This window comes from Tachyglossus aculeatus, chromosome 17, assembly GCF_015852505.1.
Source record: "Tachyglossus aculeatus isolate mTacAcu1 chromosome 17, mTacAcu1.pri, whole genome shotgun sequence".
Taxonomy (NCBI): Eukaryota; Metazoa; Chordata; class Mammalia; order Monotremata; family Tachyglossidae; genus Tachyglossus; species Tachyglossus aculeatus.
In genome coordinates, this window is record NC_052082.1 from 19,313,349 (window position 1) to 19,318,545 (window position 5,197).

The 5,197-nt window shown below is 42.5% G+C and overlaps 1 non-coding gene across 1 annotated transcript; it reads left to right on the forward strand.

The window, feature by feature from the left end:
• The first annotated feature begins 332 nt into the window (after positions 1-332).
• LOC119939834 lies at positions 333-470 on the forward strand. Its single transcript, XR_005454796.1, has one exon. It is a non-coding gene; the product is annotated as a small nucleolar RNA SNORA7 (small nucleolar RNA).
• Positions 471-5,197: the final 4,727 nt, after the last annotated feature.

Consider the following 5,197-nt stretch of genomic DNA (forward strand, 5'->3'; position numbering starts at 1 on the left):
GAGGAAGAGAGCTAACTTGGTGGAATACTCGGCATATAGGAGTTGAATGAATGAATGAATGATGATGATGATGGCATTTGTTAAGCGCTTACTATGTGCAAAGCACTGTTCTAAGCACTGGGGGGATAGAAGGTGACCAGGTTGTTCCGCGCGGGGCTCGCAGTCATCATCCCCATTTTACAGATGAGGGAACTGAGGCTCCGAGATGTTAAGTGACTTGCCCAAGGTCACACAGCAGACATGTGGTGGATTCAGGATTCAAACCCATGACCTCTGATTCCAAAGCCCGTGCTCTTTCCACTGAGCCACGCTGCTTCTCTAGCCAATTGTTGGCCCTCTCAAGGTCGCACCTGAAGAGTTTTCAGTCCTCTACCAATCTTGACTACGGGAGGGAGAGTCAAGCAGAGGCCTACCCATTCCATTTCTAGCTTGGGCAGTGGCTAGTGAGTGGAAGGCAATCTGCTATAAGTCAAAACTCACCTGTGCTGGGCAGCAGCATCATGGGAGAGAGTCGAGGGCAGAGGCTCATTTATTGTGTGGAAGGAGGCAATGGTAAACCATTTCTGTATTTTTACCCAGCAAAGTCTATGGATATGCTACCAGAACGATTACAGGTCAAATGGGGTGTTCTGGGAGAGATGCGGCGTGGCTCAGTGGAAAGTACACGGGCTTTGGAGTCAGAGGTCATGGGTTCAAATCCCCGCTGTGTGACTTTGGGCAAATCACTTCACTTCTCTGGGCCTCAGTTACCTCATCTGGAAAATGGGGATTAAGACCGTGAGCCCCCCGTGGGACAACCTGATCACCTTGTAACCACCCTAGTGCTTAGAACAGTGCTTTGCACATAGTAAGTGCTTAATAAATGCCATTATTATTATTATGTATCCATGGCATCACTATGGGTCAGACATGACCCGACAGCATAAGACAACAAGGAGTTGTTAAGATTCTCTGATTGCTTGACAACCATATGATGGTCATTAGAAGGATTTACATCATCCTTTTCTCAATCCCAATAGTATATACCAGAGTTTTCACTATGCCCATTCGTGTTCAATTTATTCTACTAGCCATGTTTAAGGTCACAACAAGAAGTTTGGAAACACGCATCAGAATATAATTCAGGTCCTCTGAGAGGCTCTTCCAACTCACAAGATGAGCAAGTCATTGAAAATCCTGGATTCACTAAAAAAGAAGGTACTATGTGCTTTTGTATGCTATTTATTAAATGCTTACTACGCACCAGGCACTGTACAAAGCACTTGGGGAGATACAAGCTAATCCCTGCCCCACATGGGGCTCCCAGTCTGAATCCCCATTTTACAGATGAGGTAACAGGCACAGAGAAGTTAAGTAACTTGCCCAAGGTCACCCAGCAGATATGTGGGAGAGCTGGGATTAAAAGCCGTGTCCTTTTGACACCGAGGCCCGTGCTCTATCCACTAGGAAACACTGCTTCTGGCTCATGTGTTCATGACTGTCCTCTGGAAGCACATACATTCGCATTCAAGAAGCCATGCAGATGGTTATGAGCTGCTTCCCAGCCTCAGCAAAGCCCTTTAAATCATATTATATGTTTGTGTGTGTGTGTATATGTGTATATTCATTCAATCGTATTTATTGAGTGCTTACTGTGTGCAGAGTACTGTACTAAATGCTTGGGAAGTAAGTTGGCAACATATAGAGATGTTCCCTACCCAGCAGCGGGCTCACAGTCTAGAAGGGGGAGACAGACCAAAACAAAACAGAACACACACACACATATATATATATATATATATATATATATATATATATATATATATTTCTGTAACATGCATGTACATAGGAAAGGCTTTACCTGCTCTATCTTAACTTACTGAACTGGACTTACAGCTCAAGGACAAAAAAATCAAAATTTGCTACAGCACACTACAAGTTATTGGAATTATACTACAATTAGACTGTAGCCCCATATGAATTAGGGACTGTCCAAACTATTACCTCATATCTACCCCAGCATTTAATAAAGTGCCCGGCACATATTAAATGCTTAACAAGTACCATAAAAAGAAGAAAAAAACCCAAAACAAACAACTAAACCACACCCAAAAAACAAATCCAGAGACAAAGTGTGGTAGAGGCTAAGCATTGCCTGAGAAAAGCGAAGAGCTGGATTTCATTCCTGACTTTTCTATTTACTTAATTTGAAATTGCTCAAGCATTGCATTTCAAAATATATCCATTTTCTCATTATAAAATGGCTATTTGAACCGGTGCCTCCTCCTTACTTTCTAGAGATGCTATGAGGATTATTAAGATCATTTCAGTAAAGTGGGTTGAGTTCCTTGGAGGTAGGCGTTATTAAAAATACAAGGTTACGATCAGCCTGTCATTCACATGCGATATAAGCTTTCTCATCTCACTGGACCTAAACATGTCAGAAAAAAAACAAGTACATACCTACAATTAGAAATTTCAAATTAAGTCTGTTATTCAGTGGTTCTTCTATTTTAATTTTTTGCCTTTCCCAGAAGTTCCTGTGGCAGCGTCTGTCATTGATTTGCTGTTGAGTCCCCTTTTTCACTGAACTCCTTTGGACAGTGACTTTTCCTACACGGTGCGTTTGAGAATCAAAAGTCTAAATAAACCCATACTGGGAGGAGGGTGATGGGTTTTCTAATGTGATGGGCTTGACTGAGAGTAGCCTGGTCTAGTGGAAAGAGCCCCGTCTGGAAGTCAGTGGGCCTCGGTTCTGTTCTTGGCTCCTTCTTGGTGACCTTAAGCAAGTTATCTAACTTCTTTTTGCCCAGCTTCGTCGTCTGTAAAATGGATTCAATGCTTGTTATCCCTCTTAATTGGACTGTGAGCTCTATGTGGAATAGGGACTGGGTCGTATCTCATTATCAATGTATAAGTGGTATTTATTGAGTGCTTACTGTGAGCAGAGCATTATACTAAGTGCTTAGGAGAGTCCAACAAAATGGGTAGACACTTTCGCTGCCCACAAGGAGCTTACATTTTATAAGAGTAGACAGGCATCACCTTCCGCTCCCCCTCCCCATCCCCCCCACTTTACCTCTTTCCCCTCCCCACAGCACCTGTATATATGTAGACTGTGAGCCCACTGTTGGGTAGGGACCGTCTCTACATGTTGCAAATGAATTCAATGAATTCAATGAATGAATGAATTCATTCATTCAATCGCATTTATTGAGTGCTTACTGTGTGCAGAGCACTGTACTAAGCGCTTGGGAAGTACAAGTTGGCAACATATAGAGACAGTCCCTACCCAACAGTGGGCTCACAGTCTAGAAGGGGAAGGCAGAGAACAAAACAAAACACATTAACAAAATAAAATAAATAGAATAAATATGTACAAATAAAATAAAGAAATAGAGTAATAAATACATACAAACATATATACATATATACAGGTGCTGTGGGGAGGGGAAGTAGGGAGGGTGGGGGGGATGGGGAGGGGGAGAGGTGTTGGGCAGGGACTGTCTCTAGATGTTGCCAACTTGTACTTCCCTAGCGCTTAGTACAGTGCTCTGCATACAGTATGTGCTCAATAAATATGATTGAATGAATGAATGAATGAGGAGGTGAGCTCTCAGTAGGGCTTTGAAGGGAGGAAGAGAGCTAGTTTGGCGGATTTGCGGAGGGAGGGCATAATAATAATAATAATAGCATTTATTAAGCGCTTACTATGTGCAAAGCACTGCTCCAAGCGCTGGGGAGGTCACAAGGCTACCAGGTTGTCCCATGGGGGGGCTCACAGTCCCAGTCCCCATCTTACAGATGAGGTAACTGAGGCCCAGAGAAGTGACGTGACCCGCCCAAAGTCACACAGCTGACAAGTGGCGGAGCCGGGACTTGAACCCATGACCTCTGACTCCAAAGCCAAATCAAAGGTGCCAGGGAAGTGGGTGAGACAGGGATGACTTCAGTGGGCTTTCCTGGTGGAGATTTTTATCCTGGTTCTCCTACAAGCTGCTGATAGGCAGTGAAACCACATCGGAAGCTTGAGATCAATATCTGAGTCTCACTTTGCCTAACTTCTGACCAAAGAACTGCTGGTGATGGTAACAAAGTACTTTAGCTCTCAAGACAGACATGGGCAAAGAAAAGCGGTGATAATGCAAGAGGTCATTTCCCTCATCTGTGACCTTCCCACTGGATCTTTGACTCAGTTTCAGTTAGCCACCGAGTAAAATCTTAGAACATCCTCTGCTTTTTTTAAAAAAAAAGGGTTATAAAGAGAAATCTGGAGCACTGAAGAGTGAATGTTTCTTCAGAAGTGCTTTTCTGGAAAGTAAATATCAGATTATGGTGACTTTTAGGCTCATTAAAATTTCCAAATGCTGGGAAGTAAATTGCAAAAATCAGAACGGAAGAACCGAATATTCAGATCTTCCGACTGGAGTAATTTCTCACCCTTCACGTCTTCTCAAAAAGCTTCCTGTAATTTTAAGTTTTGCCAAGTGCTTGTCTTTCAAACTACAAACTTTCACACCTACAACATAATCCAGATGGAGAATTTATGCCTTTTGAATGCTGAAGCAGATCTATACTCTATTACGCAGCAGACACATTCAAGATTGCATTTAGCTGGATGCTAAAGCTTAAAGGTTTAACAAAATGCTTCCACTCCACACACTATGCTCCTGAATCACACCTGGCAGGCCTGTGCCTGCTAATCCACTGGTTTGGGAATTGGCAACAGCCTATTCTTTCTTGTTCCCTCAGTTGCTAGTTGACAGATAATTTCCCTAAAGAAAAACCATATCGGCACCCTTTCATCAGTGGCGGTCCCTAAAGATACCAAGCCGTAACAGCTAAATAATGCATAAGGCGACTAAATCCTTAGTGAAAACATAAAGAGCATTGCCCACTGGTGATGGGATTTTTCTACTTTAAAAAACTGTATTTTCAAAGTCATCTGAATCTAAAACGACTACTGGGGGTTGCTTCCTTTTCCTTTTCCTGAGAGCCTCCAGCTAGTGTCTTGTATTAGTCTTGTCTTACAACTAAGTTGAGTAAAAAAGATGAAGAACTGATAAAAATCAAATTTAAAACACCGAACTAGTTTTCCCTCAATTTCCTACATTTCTTTTAACTCACTCATCCTTTTTCTTTGAGCAAGACAAGACTTCTTGGAAGTGTTCAGAGAGAGTGTGCTTCCACTAATGGGTTGGTCAAAGAGTTTCAATAA